General features: G+C 36.0%; 1 protein-coding gene across 8 annotated transcripts in view; it reads right to left on the bottom strand.

Moving 5' to 3' along the window:
• LOC102020146 (ligand-dependent corepressor) overlaps positions 1-18710 on the bottom strand; it is a 155706-nt gene that overhangs the window by 10949 nt on the left and 126047 nt on the right. The gene's annotated exons all lie outside the window — the stretch shown is intronic.

Raw genomic sequence — 18710 nt, 5'->3', positions numbered from 1 at the left:
ATAACAGCACAAGTGAAATTTCCAAACCATAAAATTTAATTTTATGTACAGAATTATTTAAAACACACAGCTGGACATGATGGTGCACACCTGAAATCCCAGCACTTAGAAATCTCAGGGAGGAGGATCATGAGTTTAAGGCCAGCCTGGGCATTCAGTCTGTTCAAGACTGGCTTAGATTATATAGTGAGATCCTGTTTCAGAAACAAACAACAACAACAACAACAAAAATATGAAGGGGAAGAAGAAACAAAAACAAACAAAAATTAAGTCACCATATGAGGTTACATTTAGGCTGTGTGCATAAGGTGTACATGAAAGAAATGATTCTGTGTTTAGACGTGGGTCCACCTTCCAAGATACCTTATTATGTATGCAAATATGCCCAAATCTGAAAAAATTTCAAATCAAAAATACTTCTGGTCCCAAGCATTTTAGATAAGGGATATACAACCTGTAGTTCTGCTTTAGGCCTATGTATTCCTGTTAATAATCCACAACACTGACATAAATTCAGACATACTATACTACAAGTCTTGATTTAAAAGTACCTAGAGAATTTAACAGTTTTAACCACTAGACAGTTTATGCCCAGCATCACTTGGGCAGTACATTTCCATACTGACTATCCCAAGTATCGCTTGGGCAGGTATCATTTCAACCAGTCAATTCCTATATTGAATATATTTGATGAAATTGTCATTTTTATATTTCCTGTTATCTTATAAAAATTAATGAAAAAGCATGCAATTTGGGGTCATCTTGTACTTAAATAATTGGACTGCTACCTGGTTAAGATGATTTCTTAGTAAAACTAATTGGCTGGACAAATGGTAAATGTGACATAGGAATCTTTTTAGCCTTTTCTGGGGCATGGACCAATAGAAATGAATTCATTTCACAGTTCAGGGATATTAAACAGATCAGTGACATGCAAGTCCTGACTTTTAGCCTTTAAGTGAAGAAACAGAAACACACTGTAAACTACATAGTGAGATAATGCAAAGTACAATGCTACTATAAGCCAAAGTAGCAGAAATACATCATACAAGCCCTGACTGTCACATTCCCTAGACTTTCAATAAACACTTTACAATCATCCAGAAGAAGTCATTCCACATTAAAGAACCTCTTTCATTTTTTAAATTTTTTTTTATTTTTTGGTACCAGGAATTGAACTTGCAACCTCTGCCAGGCAGGCACTCTGCTGCTGAACTAAATCCCCAACCCAAGAACCTCTTTCAGTTACTTTCCTTGAATATATAGGACAAACTCTTATAGCTTGACCCAGACAGTTCGGGGGTGGAGACAGGAAAAGATGATACCAGCCTCAAGACAGGTTACAGGCCACGCCTGCTTAGATTGTCAAGAGTTTTGAGTAACTGCTTTGTGCTTTTGGATGTCTGGGTTTTACTGAGCCCATGTGGTTGGAGCGCTCCACTATCCTCAAGTTTGACACAACTTTTCAACTTCCCTCTCTCTGGATTTAAATCCATGTGGGACTATTATCTGACCATAAAACATGGCAGAACATGGAAGGCAGCTTAATAAATGTGTAGAACAGATAGACATTTGATTATATCTTCTAATTCTCTTCTTCCACCTTTGACTTTTACCACCCAGTCATGAACTGCCTTTATAGAAAGGCCTACTCAAAGTCAGCCTATATTATTCTCTACCTGCCCATCCTCCACTGGTAGTATAGCTATCGGCTGTGGAATATGAGACACCTATATTCTAGTTCTAGCTCTGACATTTACTATTTGCAGGATCTCAAGCAAGTCACTTAATCTCTCTGAACCCTAGTTTCCTCATCTGTAAATTGGACTGAATATCAGCATGTCAAGGGATTGTTGTGAGATATTAGGTAACATACATAAAATACAAACTACAAAAGAGCAGGTGCTCAATATTAGTTTCTCTGTTCCTAACTCCGGGAGATTTTAAAGATCAAGTGGTGAAACTCATCTTAATACAAACTAAATACAACAATGAACCCTAGAACTAGCAATAGAGCAGTTTTACTCAGTGGTGCCACTGGTTTCTGAAATAGCCTAGGTTGAACCACAGACTGAGAGGTCAAAAGTATTTTAGCAAATACCTATTTCAAATTTAACATTGACCACTTAATTGTGATCAAGAAAAACATTACAAAATATTACAAAAATTTCATGGAAAAAAAAGAAAAAAAATTCATGGGGATGGTACACTTTCAAGTATAGGCCAGCAGTGGGGCCAAACTGTACTGAGGAAGAAAAGACCAAAAGCAACTTGAAAAACTCAGTGGCTTACTTACGGTATGTGTACTTTTCTATTTGTACACTTTACTTCAATAAAAAAATTTTTACAATGCAACATCTGTAAAGTCAAAGGAATTAGCTCCTCTTGTTTTGCAAGAATGGGAAATACTTTCCTCTTGGGACCTCCAAAGCTAGTTTTTTATGCAATTTCCACAATGATTTCCACAGTGGTTATACCAGTCTATACTCCCAGTTGGCAAATGTTTTTTCCCACATTGTGAATTATCTCTGCTGGTGGTTTCTCTTGCTGTGCAAAAGCTTTTTAATAAGATGAGATCCCAGTTGTTAATTCTCTATGATAGTTTCTGTGCAACTGGGCTTTTTTTGGGGGGTGGGGTGGGGTGTTTTTTTTTTTTTTTTTCTCGTACCGGGAATCGAACTCATGATGTTGCGCTTGCCAGGCAGGCGCTGTGCTGCTGAGCTAAATCCCCAGCTCCTACGGCTTTTATTCATAAAGTCTTTGGCTATACCTATGTCTTCAAGAGTTCTACCTATTCTATCTCTAGATGAGTGATTGTTAAAAATTATTTCCAACACTTAGATGCAATGAGATGTACAAGGGAGCTCACCAGGTTCCTCATATAGCAGCAGACTTTCAAGCTCATGTAGGAATCAGGAGGCAGCTGTATTGATAGACCCTTCTAAGAATGTACCTAGGGATTAGGTCTACCAGGCAGTAGCAATAGCACAATGTGTATTACAGGCCACAGTACCGTTGAGACACTGGTGGGTAGTGCTGCTACTTATTAGAGTTACCTTGCCCCCAACACTTAATCATTTTAGTCTTGAATAACTGCACCATCTACCACTTAGGAATGATGCAAGAGAAAACCTACAAACATGAGTTCCCATCACTATTGTCAAATTAAATGTGCTTCCATAAAAATGAGCTGGGGATCAATAGTGTGCATCAATCCTTTACCACCTAAAATGGGTAAATTTTCTAGATAAAGTTTATACTTCAAGTACAAAACTGGATATTGAACCAACGACCTTGTGTATACTAGGGGAGTGCTCTACCGCTGAGCTACATCCTCAGCACATTTTATTTTTTGAGACAGGTTCTTGCTAAAGTTTGTGACTCTCCTGCCTCAGCCTCCAAAGTAGCTGGAATTACAGGCATGTGATATCATACCATTCAAAAATTTTAAATATTTCTGATGAAAAGCTCTACAAAATTGTATTATCTCTGAATACATTTATTTTTTTTAAATCATCAGGATCATGACCATATGAATGAATATTGAAGTTAGACAATTATTTTTACTGCACTGAACTCAAATACATTGATAGTTTTGGGGCTATTAAGTAAATCTGACTCCCTAAATTTTAAAAAGCCAAACCAGTTGTCTGTATTTTATTAAAGTTTTTCTTCTTACTGACTTTCAAATAGCAGCTAATCTTAGCAATCCTACTTTACTTTTAGTAGTGTGTACTTTCATTTACTAGCTTAGAAAACATTTCCAAGAGTTAGAATAGCACTTTAAATGAGAAAAAAATAGCTCTGATTAAGGGCCTAAGGAACGGTTTTATGAGTATATCATTTTCTAACAACAACTTCACATTCTCAGAAACTTTCACTCCTCAGTTCCTGGTTCGTGGATGTGCTCCTGATGTTTCTAAGAAAGGTGACTAACATAAATGGGATATTACTGCCTTTTCAGTGAATTAAAAAATATATTCCAAGTATATTTTAGAAATACACAAAGGCCTCTGCTCCAAGACAAAGAGATTACATTCTATTCTTGTGTCCATGTTCTGGAAGCAGGTTTTGGTGCTTGGAACTAACAATATGCCTGGAGGTAAATGAAATCAAGGCATACATCCAGTAAGAGGACAAAATGCTTTGAAGAAAACTAAGGAAGCATTTTTCTTTAGAATGATGCTTGCATAGAATAAAAAAACTGAATGTGACATCCAACTCCTTTATATTTGTGAGACTTAGATCTGCTGTTGTCCCATGTTTCATAATACAATCATAAGTAGGTACTATATATTTCATAGCAACATAGCAAGGAGAGGTATATTCTTGTCTAAAGCATAAGGAAATATTATTAGGATCCTAAAACTTTAACCTGGAGCAATGCAGGAGAGGACTTAAGATGATGGAGAGGCTGACACAAGCTAGCTACTTCAACTATACGAGGAACTGAAGGAAGCCTAGGAAATAAAAACCAAAACTTGACAGAAAATGTTATCAACAGAATGTAATTCCCATGTTTTCCGATGGGTAAAAAGGATTGGAGACAAATGTACTGGTGAACCACAGGTCATCAAAGCAAGTAGAAGGGTACCCTTATCAGGTCATCACTGGCCAGCTCAACACTACCCCACCTGGATTGATTATATCATTTCCTGAAATCCTAAAGCATAGTAGTCTGTAAAATTCATTGACAATTTCGTGGATTTTTTATATTCTATATTTTGTCATCTTTTACTGACTTAATTTGTCTTGTCACTGTCTTTGCTTTCCAAGCAAATGTAGGCCTGAGGTTTTCCTTAGCAAAAAAGAAGGGAAAGAGAACACCATGGAACACCCAGCTTTCCTTCCTGGGCAGCAGCATTTATAGAGTCAGAACACAAGCAACAAAGCTGGTAGTTATCGGGGTGTGCATGTATCTGATGAGTTCTACTATGTTCATAATGAGCTGTTTACAACATTTGCAATCTGAGATGTTTGGCAGGCAATCTGGACATAGAGGCATGAACCCATCGGAAGATTTACTTATAACTGAGAACCTTCACATTAATATTAACCTTTGTCCAGGTATCGTTAAAGGGCCCTGTTAACTTTACAACTATAGTAATAAAATCGCTTTTGGCTGTGCCTCTTAATTATCTAGCTTCTTACTCACTTTGATTTTTTTCAAAAATTTTTCTCAGTAGGACCTAAATTTAGATGCACTTTTAAAAAGTTAACTTCAACTACCTGGAATTTAATTCCATTACTGTTAGTGTTTTTATTATAAAAATTTCTTTTGAGACAGCATCTTGCTATATTCTTCAGGCTGGCCTTGAACTTGAGAGGATTCTCCTACCTCAGGCTCTCAAGTGCTAGAATTACACAGGCATGTACCACCACACCCAGCACTATTTGTGTTTTTAAAAAATGGGTGTTAACTACTTTTGCCTAAGTCCTCACCTTAGCTTTTATTCATGTTTGCCAACAGCCTCACAGTCTACATATAGCACTTCATTTACTTAGGCAGCTAGTAAGGGATCCAGAGAAAGATGGTATTTTTGTCCTATAGACCATTTCCTCAATACCACTTAAGCAAAAGTAATGTTTTAGTTTAGGAATTATAGTCTGTATCATATCATGTCCTTCATATCTACTAAATAAGATCTTTACAAGAACAAAAATTCATCACAGACATTGAAATCACTCAAATTCATGCTGCTTCTGCTCAATGAAAGGACTTGCTGTAATGGATAAGTGAATTATTTTCAAGCAAAAATAGTGAACTTGACCATCACTACTAAAGTACAGTAAAATCACTGGGACTGGTAAACTGAAGGAAGAGCTATAAAAGAAAAAGGGGATCTTGACTTTCACCTACATGAATTAGTTTATCTTCTTGGTAAAAATGGCCTGCATGACCTTGACCACTTTTCTATCTTCTCAATGCTTAATTCTGAAGGGTGTGGCAAAAGGTAAGATAATATTCATAAAAACTTTAAAGGCATGATTTGAGAAGGATGTGTTGTTTCACAACCCTGTCTTTAATGATTTACTCAATGATGTTTCTCTAGATCAGAGGTTAGACACCAATGAACTTACCCCCTGAGTCAATGCTGCAATACTTAAATTTCTTGAAGGAAAGCATTCTTGAGGTTAATATAAATGTTGGATGGCCAATGCTTATTTTAGGGTCAAAGATCAAATAGAGAAGAGATATGGCAGAGAACTGAACTGACAAGTTTCAAAACCTACAGTTTGGGAGTGGTAGGCTTACGTACTCCCTCCAATATCTAACTAAAAAAAACTGCTTGATGGGCAACATCAGCGATCAAAGTACATTCTTCTTCACTAAACAGAACCAACAGTGATAGTAAAGAAGATGTGGAGGGGAGTGAATCCTAATAGCAGAAGAAGAAAACAGAAGGGGAGAGAAAGCTTTAAACAGTGTAAGTTATGGTTAACAGTTGTAAATTAAGTTGCCTTGATTATTTAAAAGAAAACAAAAACATTCTCAGTTCCCTAATGGCACAAAAGTTGTATCTTTTCGCCAGACATAATCTGAAATTATCCTCCATACTTCCTCATTTTTGGCCCCTTAAGCACAGAGACTAAGTGTATTCAAGGTCTGGTGAGTCTGCTGACAAGTTCTTGGTCTAGGCTGGGAAGTACAACTGTCCTTGGCAATCGCACATCTGTGCATCTTCAGTACCAGATATAGGGAGAGCCAAGGGCTATGACACAACTGTGTACACATAGTAAGAAGGTGGGCATGGATGTGAAAATTTTTTCTTTCACTCTCTAGGAAGCCATGTATAGTTGTACCTTTAAACTACGGCTAGGAGAAATAATAAAAAGGTAGGCAAAAGTAACATGGGTTCTGAAAACTAAAGCTCTAAGAACATAGCAAAGTGATTGCTTAGAACCAGTTAGTTTAAGACCTGTTTTCAGGATTGTTGAAATCTAAATGACCTAAATTTGAATTTAAATAGATTCTAGACAGATTTAGTTAGAAAAAGCAATTCTCAAAACTGCAGTTGAAGAAAACGAGCCCTTCCCAAGATCAGAATCATGGAGGATGAGGTTGGTATATGTAGGTCAAATTCAGGGTCTACCCCTTTACCATGTAAGCAGATCTCAAAGAGCCACCACTGCTGATGACAAAATGGTGTCTTTTAGGTTCAGTGGAGTGGAACAATAGTTGAGACTACTCATCTGAAAGAAAAGCATGCAATCCTTTGTAACAACTTTCTAAGTTTATAGTGTACTTAACCAAGTTCACTCAAAGCAGGACAGAACAAAATGTTCATCAATTACAAATCAGTAATCTCAACTGGGGGATAGGAGAAGTATTCAGGCCACACTTACTGGGCAAGAAATAGTTTTTATTAAATTTTCTGTATCTCAAGCCTGAATATTCCTATCCAGAATAGATTTCCTAAATAAGATAAATGTTGTTTAAAGTTTATTTCCTATTCTTCATTGTAACCAGACTGTCAAAGTTATTAAGTTACAAAAAAAAAAAATCACAGATATTCTCATTGTCACTTTTTTGTTTTGTTTTTTTGAGACAGGGTATTGGTTTGTAATCAAGGCTGGCTTAAATTATGTAGCCCAGGCTGGCCTCAACTTTGAGGTGATTCTTCTATCTCAACCATCCCCTGGTCTCAGCCTCCCCACTGCTGGGGTTACAGGCAAATGTCACCATACCCACTTTTGTGATCACTTTTTAACTTGTTTTCAACCTACAGGCCAGTGGTGGCGAACCTATGGCATGTGCATTGCTTTTAAAACAAAAGATGTTAGTGTATGAGTCGTTTTTTTCTAAACCAAAACCTCAGTGTTTGGGTTTAATTGCAGTGTTGGCACTTTGCAATAAATAAGTGGGTTTTGGGTTGCAGTTTGGGCACGCGTCTCTAAAAGGTTTGCCATCAGTGCTATGGGCAAATGTACCTAGGAAGCCAAAATATGATCAGAAGACTATCTGGAGAACAAGAAGTCAAGTGATAGATCATTTACAATGACAATCCAATGCTTGATATCCTTCCCAGGAATGTAAAAGTCACATAAACATGCATTTCTGACAAACTACTTTTGAGAGTCCCCCCCCACACCAAACTGATTTTTATTTCTAATTCTACCACCTTACAGTTGACACTATACAAGAGGGAAAATGTGTAACATTTGGCATAAATTAAACAAAAGAGGGATTTAAACAAAAGAGGGATTTAAACAGAGGCTATGAAAGACTTGGGAATTAAAAAAAATAGTTACTTGAAGTTATATCCTTAAGTCATATAACTAAATATTGATCTCATTAAAACACAAATCTAAATTATTAATTTAATATGCATTATAACTCAAGAACTCTTAGGAGACACTCTGAAATAGATTTTAGGAGGTAATACAGTAATTTCAAACAAGACAGGGGCTGGGGATTTAGCTCAGCGGCAAAAGCGCCTGCCTGACAAGCGCAAGGTCGTGAGTTCGGTTCCCGGTACCGGAGGAAAAAAAAAAACCAAAAAAAAAAAAAAAAAAAATCAAACAAGACAGACCTTTTTGGTGAGGGCAAATTTGAACTAAGAGATGGTATCACTAACCTTATTAAATTAATGAAATTAGGTTGGACAAATCTGGATATTAAAGGTATAACTGACATTTTAGAAGGTCAGTATTACACAAGCTCATGACAAGCCAGTGAGGCTGGACTATTTCTCTGTTTTTTGTATTTCTCTGTTTTTTGTATTTTTCAGGTGGGAATTAAATCTATGTTGCTCTTTGGGGTAAAATGTTCTTTAATTCTCAGTTTAAATGATCAGGATAATGATGAGATTAGAAAAATATCACTGCTTAAACAGAATGCAGACAGAAGAGCTAATTGTCCAAATGAGAAAAAAATGCATCATAACATGATGGTCCTTTAAATGTGGGTAAAAGGAAGTAAATTTGTTGAAAAGCCCAGCAGAGACCAAAGACTGGAAAAGGCTCTTCCTATTTTGTGCACAGTCTGGAGTGTGGCTGAGAAGTCAGCAATCAGACAAGGATGTCCATTACAATGGGTATGCATTACTTCTGGAATAATAATCATCATCCCAAACAAAAATCCATACCACTACCCTGCAAGGCAGTGTATGTGCAGAAGAATCCAAAGCCAAAGGACATATAGAGGAACTTACAAAAATAGTAAAAACATTCATTTAATGTCAAAAAAAGGGATACTAAATAGTTCCCATGATAGAGCTCAGGACCAGATATATTTCTTCTCCAGAATTAAACTGATATGCTTCTAACAAATATTCTCAAGTTTCTTTTTGCATGAAAAGAGGAAGACTAGCACATTATATATCTAATTAAGCAGATAGCTGATGTCCTGAATTGTTCATGATTTTTATGTGTTTTCTCATATCCTAACTTTTCTCATGTTCTCTTGAAATTCTTGTCGCCATTCTTGAAACCTTATGTTTTAAGTCCATATGAATCTGTGGTCCTAAAAACAAATATATACTAAATATTACAAAAATATATACCCAATTTGTGATGTTCTAAAACTTACAACTTGTCATGAACTGCTTTAAAGTGACACAATGACAGAATTCCTAAATAATTATTATTATTCAAAGGACTTAAGACCACTTTGCAAAACGTGAAACATTAAAAAGGGACTCTCAGGATACCTTATATAAGATTTATAGTGCTTCCTCAATTGTTCATGTCATGAATGTTAGATGAGGTTAAAAGATACATGCATTTCAAAATGTAAATAAAAGGGTTAGCAAACTATTTTAGTTTTTTCAGAGATTAAGTTTTGTTACGTTGTCCAGATTGGTTTTGAACTCCTGCGCTCAAGAGTTCCTCCTGAATCAACCTCTAAGTAGCTGGGACTACACAGTGTGCATCACTACATCCAATCTACTACAAAGTGTTTTTCATTTCTACCATTCTCTCTGGGGTGCTCCAGGAATTAGTCGTTTAAAACCACCCCTTGACCCTATCCCTCTCTGGAAACATTTAGGCTCCTGCTGATGTACAGGAGTAGGGGTGAAATAAGTAGACTGAGCTCTATATTCACATTTTCCTCATGAATACTGGAACACAAAAATCTAACACTGCATATATAAATGTACATACGGAGACATAAGATTGATAAGGTCATTATTTGGATATTAGATATTCTACCTCAGTTTAGTCTTTTTTTTTTTTTTTTTAATCTTTTTGAGACAGAGTTTCACTATGCAGCAGTTCAGGATGGCCTTAACTAACTGTAACCCAGGCTAGCCTTGAACTCAGTGATCCTCCTGCCTCAGCCTCCTGAGTGCTGGGATTACAGGCATGCGCCACATGCCCAGCCCTACCTCAGTTTAGTTTTATTCACCTCAATACTTATCATTAGTTCTATCACTTCCCTTGCTTCCAGATACACTATCCAGTACATCTACGTGGCCTGACTTCCTTGGAAAATAGTATATTGCAAGCTTCCTTACCACTAGCTTCTCATTTTAGAGTTGTTTCACATTATTTAGAGCTGCCATCATCCTAAAGTCCAGATCTGATCTTGTCAATTTTTTGGATAAAATGTCTGTCAATGTTCTACTGCTTACACTCCATCTTCTTTAGCAACTTTTCTGTAGGGACTCCACCACGCACTTCCTGCTTTACTCTCCTATGTTGTTTATATCTTTTAACAAAAAGCGCTTATGCTTAATGCTAAGTTTTTCTACTGGTCAGACTGTCCTTTGTAACTTACTAGCTTCAGGACCTACAGCTTGGAGTTCAGGTCACTATAGGCATTAAATATAATGAATAAACAAGTTACCATATAGTAAAAATTATTTTCCTAATACATTTCTCAACTGAAAAGAGTAAAGGAAACATTTATAACATACAATCTGAGGGGGAAAGAAACAGCTTTTAGTGAAAAAGTGCTCAAATCAAAGCAAAAGGAAAAAGGAAACTTCAGTTAGATAGAAGTAAGTTCTGATGCTCTAATTACACAGTAGGAATGTACTCATTTTCATTGTATTTTTAAAAAGCTACAAGAAAGGATTGATTTTTTAAAGACAGAGTCTTGCTTATAGTTCAGCCTGGCCTTGAACTATGTAGCCTAGGATGGCCTTGAATTCACAGTGATCCTCCTGCCTTAGCCTCTCAGTGTTGGGATTACAGGTGTGAACCACATTGCCCAGCTGAATTTTGAATGGTTTTTATCAAAGAAATGATAAATGTTTAAAGAGAGATATGTTTATTCTAATTTGAGAATTATACAACATACACATATATTACCATATCACATGGACATAGTACACCATAAATGTGTGTAATTTTTGTTTCAATTTACAAAAGAAAGAAAAAAGAAGGAAATTTTGAAGGTCAGACAGCATGCAAAGTGCTAAGTAACTGGAGGCAAGTACTACCCTGATGCCAAATATACGCAAATCAATTAATGTAATATACCGTACCAACAAAGACAAAAACCAATGATCATCTCAATAGATGCAGAAAAAGCTTTTGATAAACTCCAACACTCATTATAAAAACTCTACAGAAAATCAGAATAGATGCTCTTCATCTCACTCTGATAAAAGCCATTTATGACAAACCAACAGCCAAAATCATGCTAAATGGACAAAACCTGAAAGCTTTCACTTTAAAATCAGAAACAAGACAAAGATGCTCACTGTCACCACTCCCATTCAACATAGTGCTGAAAACATTAGCCGGAGAAATTAGATAACAGAAAGAAATAAAAGGAATAAGGAAGGAAAGTAAGAAGTGAAATAATCATTATTGGCCAGGCCCACGCCTGTAATCCCAGCACTTGGAAGGCTGAGGAAGGAGGATCATTGTGAGTTCAAGACCACCCTGGACTAAAGAGAGGTAAAGGCCAGGCAGAGCTGCATACCGAGACCCTATCTCAAAAAGACAAAACAAAAAACAGAAACAAAAAAACAAAAAACCAAACCAATTCACAGATGACATGATATTCCACAGAGGACCCAAAAAACTCCACCAAAAGACTTAAAGATTTAGTAACCAAATTCAATAGCTTAGCGAATACAAAGTTAACACTCCCTCCCTGCCAAAAAAACCAAAAAACAAAGTTAACACTCAAAAATCAGTAGCATTCCTGTATACAAACAAACACACTGAGAGAAATTATGGAAAACACACCTTTTACAATAGCATACCAAAAAATGAAATACTCAGCAATCAACCTAATGATCTATACTGTAAAAATCTATACAGTGAAAATTACAGTACTCTGAAGAAAAAAGATTGAAGAGGATTTCAAAAATGGAAAGCTATTCCTTGCACAGGGATAGGAAGAACACACACGGTGAAAATGGCCATACTTCCAAAATTGTTATACAGATTCAATGTAATCCCAATTAAAATACCGTTAGTATACCTCACAGATCTAGAGAGAACAGTCCTAAAATTCATCTGGAACCAGAAGAGACCTAGAATCACAAAAGCAATCTTGGGAAACAAAAGGAAGGCGGGAGGAATCACAATTCCTGACTTGAAATTATACTACAAAACTACTGTGATAAAATCAGCATGGTACTGGCAAAAAAACAGACCTGAAGATCAATGGAACAGATTAGAAGATGTAGACACAACTACAAACACACTCAGCCACCTTACCTTTGACAAAGGGGCCAAACATGTTCAATGGAAGAAAGATACCCTCTCTTAATAAATGGTGCTGGAAAAACTGGCTCTCCACATGCCAAAGACTAAAATTAGACAAAGGTCTATCACCATGCACTAAACTAAGGTCAAAACAGATCAAAGATCAAAATATTAAAACAGAAACACTAAAGCTGCTAGAAGAGAAAGTAGGTAGAAATCTTGAAGATATAGGGGTAGGCAGAGAATTTATGAACCAAAATCAAACTGCATGGGAAATACTTCAAAGAATCAACAACTGGGATTTCATCATATTGAAAAGTTTTTGCACATCAAAAGAAATCAACAGGGTGAAGAGAAAACCCAAAAATTAGGAAAACAATTTTAGCCAACTGTGCCTCAAAGGACATCTACAATATACAAAAAATTTTTAAAAATCAGGCCCCAAAATAAGACCCAATCCAAAAATGGGCAACTGAAATGAATACACACTTCTCAGATGAAGTAATACAAATGCCAAAGAAATATGTGAAAAAATGTTCAGTATCATTGGTCATTTGAGAAATGCAAATTAAAACAACACTGAGATTCCATCTCACCCCAGGAAGAATGGCTATCCTCAAGAAATCAACCAGTAACAAATGCTGGAGGGGCTGTGGGGAAAAAGGAACCCTTCTCCACTGCAGGTGGGAGTGTAGACTTGTGAAACCACTGTGGAAATCAGTGTGGAGATTTCTCACAAAACTAGAATTAGAGGTCCCACTTAATCCAGCTATTCCCCTTCTAGGTATTTTTCCAGAAAAACTGAAAACCAGAGTGATATATGTGCACCCATGTTTACAGCAACAGTTTGTCATAGCTAAATCTTTCACAACCTGAATGCCCATCAACTGAGGAATCAATAAAAAAAAAAAGTGGTATTTTTATACAATAGTTATTACTCAGCTATTAAAAAAAAAAAAAAAGATAAACTCAAGGCTTTTATAGGAAAGTGGATGCAACTAGAGACCATACTTACAAGTGAAATAAATCAGACCCACATATGTAAACATCATATTGTCTCCCTAGTGTAAGAACCTGAAAGAGTAAATAAAACCTGAAAGTACAATAGACATTGCGAAAGGGAAACAAACTGCTCAAAGGAAAGGAACTGGGATGAGAGAAAGAAGAAAAGAAAGAAGAGAAAAAAAGTATGTATGTACAAGGATAGCTGGAATAACTGTGCTGCTGATGTCTATTGGTTTATTGAAAGGTACAGTTAATGCTTAAATTTTTTTGACCACTTTTGCATACTTATATCTGGCAATCTGAACAACTAATTTGAAGACAACAATATGCAATATAACAACCATTGTTGAATTCCTACCATCTTGTTCAGTGAAGCTCTGTATCATTTCTAATGTTTTTCAAAATGTTTTTTATTCTCTGACAAATCTTGCATTCTTAAATCTGGTAATCTAACCAACTTCAATGAAGATAACAATATGTAATATAACAACCATTGTTAATTTCGTATCATCTTGTTTTGAAATTCTGTATTGTTTTTATTGTTTTTTGTTCTTTATTTTTTTCTCTTTAAAAAAAGAAGTGCTAAGTAAGGACACACGTGGTTCCTCATGTGCCTTCCATAATACCAGAAATACTAGAATTTCAGGTATCATGTACATAATGGTTTTCAAAAGTTACTACAGGGTTTGGCATGCAGCCCAGAACAAATACTGTACAAAATGAGCCAGTACACATATCCCACTTGGCATGTGTGTGTATGTCATACAAGTTTCAATAAATAAAATAATCCCTACCATATGTTATGTACTTTCCCTTTTAAAAAAATGCTGGTTATAACTCATTAAATTGATCTTGCAGCATACTAATAGGTTACAGTTTCTGCAAATAGTTTGGAAAACTAGTCTACAGAGATTCACCAATCCTCAGAATCTATTTTTGTTACTTTCTTTTTAATTCATCTCTACCTAGCCAAAGTTACACTGTGAGGTATTCTTGGTTAAAAAAAATCTTAAGATGCTGGGTGTAGTAGCACATACCTGCAATCCTAGCACTTGGGAGGCTGAGGCAGAATGATTGTTGTGAGTTCAAGGCCAGCCTGGGCTACATACTGAGTTCAAGGCCACTCTAAACTACACAGTGAGACAGTGCCTCAAAAAATCTAAAAACAAACAAACAAAAAACCCAAACCAAAACAAACAAAAAACTCTCCAAAACATCTTAAGTCAATATACTAGATATATAAACTACGTTAGTTATAATCTGATCTGTTGGTTTCAAATGCACTAATTCGCACCAGATATGAATGTAAATGAAATCATACTAAATAGGCATAATTCCAAAATTCTTCCACTGGGTATGTGAAGTTCTGATAAATGCACACCTCCACATTAACATATATAGCTCTACTACTACTCATTGTTTTAGAAAAAGATCTACAGCATTCAAAGCATGTGAAATTTCAACCTTGGAAAATACACAAAAATTCCACCCCTCCTTTTTTGGTACCAGAAATTGAACTCTGGACCTTGTGCTTGCCAGGCAGGTGCTGCACCACTGAGTTACATCCCTGGTCCCACAAAAACTTCGCTATACAACAGAAATATAGATAAATTTTATGTAATTTTATAATTTTTTAATCATAAGTATTCCCTGCTTGTGAACAACTTCTTTCCTTACTTTCCCTCTCCCTCCCTCCATCTCTCTTTATTGAGACAGGGTCTCACAGTGTAATGCTGTTCTTGAACTCACTATGTAGCCAGGATGGCCTTGAACTTGCCAAAATAAGAAATATTGTACAAAGTGACCATATAACAGTGATCCTCCTGCCTCAGCCTCTTGAGTGTTGGGATTACAGGAGCCACATCTGGCTCCACTTTAGTTTTTGAAAATAAACAAGATTAATAGTTACATCCTCCTAAAAGATGATTACAAAATGAAAAGGCACTTCAGGTTTCAATCTTTGTTCCAACTTACATCCTTGATTAAAGAGTTAAAATAAGATTAGTGCCCCCTGTGCTTCGGTGTAATATAAACACATCTTACTCTTGAAGTTCTAACCAATACAGTCTGATTGTTCCACTCTTCTAACCCCTTGCACTAAATTTTAACACCTGCCACAAGCTTTCATTTATGGACACTTGCAAAAAGACTGAGCTAGTGCTAAGTATTCTACATACATGGTTTCATTTAAGCCTCACAACAAAGCTATGACCTAGATGGTATAGGCCCCCTTCACAGATATAAGGCTCAGACATACTCAATAACTTATTCATACAGTCAGGAGCTCAAGGGTTGGGATTTCAAGTCAGGCTCATAAAATCCCTCTCAAACTTGGGGCATTTCTACCCATTCTTCAAGATCACTTTCCTTTATGAAGCCTTTCAGTCATCAATTAATGCTGATTTTTAACTATTTAACATGCTTTGAAAGTCATTTCTTTACAGCTAATTTTTTATTTGCATCCTTAAAAATGGTTAAATTAATCTGAGTCAAACTAGTTTTGAGATTTAATTAGTTAAAAAAAAAAACCTAAAAGATAATTTGTAGGTGAAATCCCTCATTCTTGAGTCAAGAATGCCAGAGTGGTACAGAGGTTAAGTATAAAAGTTTGTAATCACGACTGTGAGGGGCAACTTGTGAGGAAGGACAAGTCCTTCAAGCTCCCCAAGTTCCATGTGTTTCACCTCAAAAATGAATGATTAGAAAGGAATCAAGAGTCCTGTTAGTTAACTGGTTAATAAAAACCTCCCGAGGCTACAATGTGAATGTCCTTAGTACTACAGAATCATACACTTGAAAGTGGTTAAGATGGTGAATTTTGTTTTTTAAAACTACAATTTAAAAAATAATCAAAAACTTTCCTGTGGAATACTTAGAAAACATGTATGTTTAAGTCTCACTTTCTTAAAATAATTCAGAGTGGTTGTAGTGTAGGATACATGGATGTGTATTCTTAAAAGGTTGATTCTAATTCAGACTGATGTATCTGATGGTCCCTTTGCAATCTAATACTCAAGGAAGAACTAGCCTGCATCCAAGAGTAAGATAAACTGTGAATAAAAGTAGTTCGAATAAAAAATGCCTGCTCAAGCTCATTTTGCAAAGGTCTTACTACATCAATACTGAATGCATAACAAAAACTTAAGTTTTAACGACATCTAAAATAACATCCAGATTTTTTTTCTCAATTTAGAAAGTACTGTAATGCAAAGGTAAGCTGGGTTCCTAACACCTTATTTAAAAGGCTGCTACTGGGGCTGGGGATTTAGCTCAGCGGCAAAGCTCCTGCCTGGCAAGCGCAAGGTCGTGAGTTCGGTTCCCGGTACCGGAGAAAAACCAAAAAAAAAAAAAAAAAAAGGTTGCTACTGTATTTCTCAGTATTTCTATTTGCCTCACATCTAATCAAAAATTGCATTTTTAACAGACTCAAGACTTAGTCTTTACAGATAAAATTATCAAGTGATGTTTCTAGCATCCCAAGTTGAAAGGTGAGGATAACCTATATTTTAAAACAACTAGAAAAAAAAATAGTGTTCTCACCTGTCTATAAAATTCACAAACTTAAAATTTAGTACCTACTTTTCCCCCAGTGCTGGGGATCAAACCCTGGGCCTTGCGTATGTTGTGTCACTACTCCATCACTACATTCCTGGGCCCAACGTTTACAAGTTTTGATGGTTTTGCTTAACTTTCCAAATTCTAGGTGAATTCTAACCAAACCATGGTTTAAAATATTAAATACTCATTAAACCTTTTTAAAAAAGAATGTTTTGTTTTGAAAGTATTTTTCCACTAAATTCTAAAAACAAGTCTACTTGAGTTGCAAATGCAGCCTGATACTTTACTAAAACAACCATATTCCCTAAACAGAAAGTTCAACTACTTGTAAGGTGAGCATCATGAATAAAATTCTGTACTAAAATGCTTATCTTTTCAAAGCAAACAATGATAAAGTGGATACCGAATACAAAAGTAACAATTTACTGTAAATTAACTTAATTAACTTCACTCATTTAACTACAAATCTAACATCATCTGACCTAGGCATGCTTTTACATTTGAATATAAATATTTTTTTGCCCCCCCGCACCCCATACCGGGAACCAAACTCACGACCCCGTGCTTGCCCGGCAGGCACTGTGCCGCTGAGCTAAATCCCCAGCCCCACTGAATACAAATATTTGATGGAACAAATTCAGTACTTAGGAAAAATCATCTACAACTCAGGATGTGGCATAAACCATTCTTTCTGTTTTTTTCCATTTCATTTCCCTTATGCAACTCCAATTCTCTTACGGAATTTCCCAAAGTCCCACACCTTTTAAGACATAGGGCCCTGAATTAATTCCAAAACAGCAGAATCTGCTAAGAAAAGCTCTGGTTTTTAAAACAGGCTTTCTTTAAATAGGGTCATAATTAAAGAGCAAAATACAACTTGAAGATAGGATTATTAAAACAAATTCAATTGTGAGATGCTAGACCGTAATCCTATTATACTGATTAGAATCAGAATGGCAAGGTTAGGACAGGTTAGAATGGCAAAAAATGACAAGAATGAAACTGCTATTGCTCTGAAATTTACAAAGAAATAACTAGGTTTTCAGAAAAACAATCTATAAATACATGGTGTAACAGAAGAAAAGGAACAAGTGAAGCCAATGAATAAATCTAGAATACCAAAAAAAATTTTGATATTACAAACATAAGACCAAAAGTAAAACAGCTAGACAGCCAGTCTTGAGACAAAAACTACTACAAGACAAACTAAAATCAACCACAAGCTGGGCGTGGTGGCACACCCCTGAATGCCAGCACTCAGGAGCCTGAGGGCAGGAGGATCACTGACAGTTCCAGGCCAGCCTGGGCTACAAAGTGAGCTCAAGGCCATCCTGAGCTAGACAGCAAGACCTTGCCTCAAAGAGACAAAAAATCAGAACAACTAACCACAATAGTCTCATTTTTGAATATAAAATATCCGCTGACATGAAATTGTATCATAAGCTTGAAAGCGCAGCTTTCTGAAATAATTTGGCCATTTTCCAATCTTTAGGAACTCTAATTCAACTACTCTTCTAATCACTTTACAAGAACCA

The sequence above is a fragment of the Chinchilla lanigera genome, unplaced genomic scaffold (assembly GCF_000276665.1).
Source record: "Chinchilla lanigera isolate Chin_1 unplaced genomic scaffold, ChiLan1.0 scaffold00106, whole genome shotgun sequence".
Lineage (NCBI taxonomy): Eukaryota > Metazoa > Chordata > Mammalia > Rodentia > Chinchillidae > Chinchilla > Chinchilla lanigera.
The sequence above is the reverse complement of the archived record's forward strand: the minus strand, read 5'-3'. Positions and strand labels throughout refer to the sequence as shown.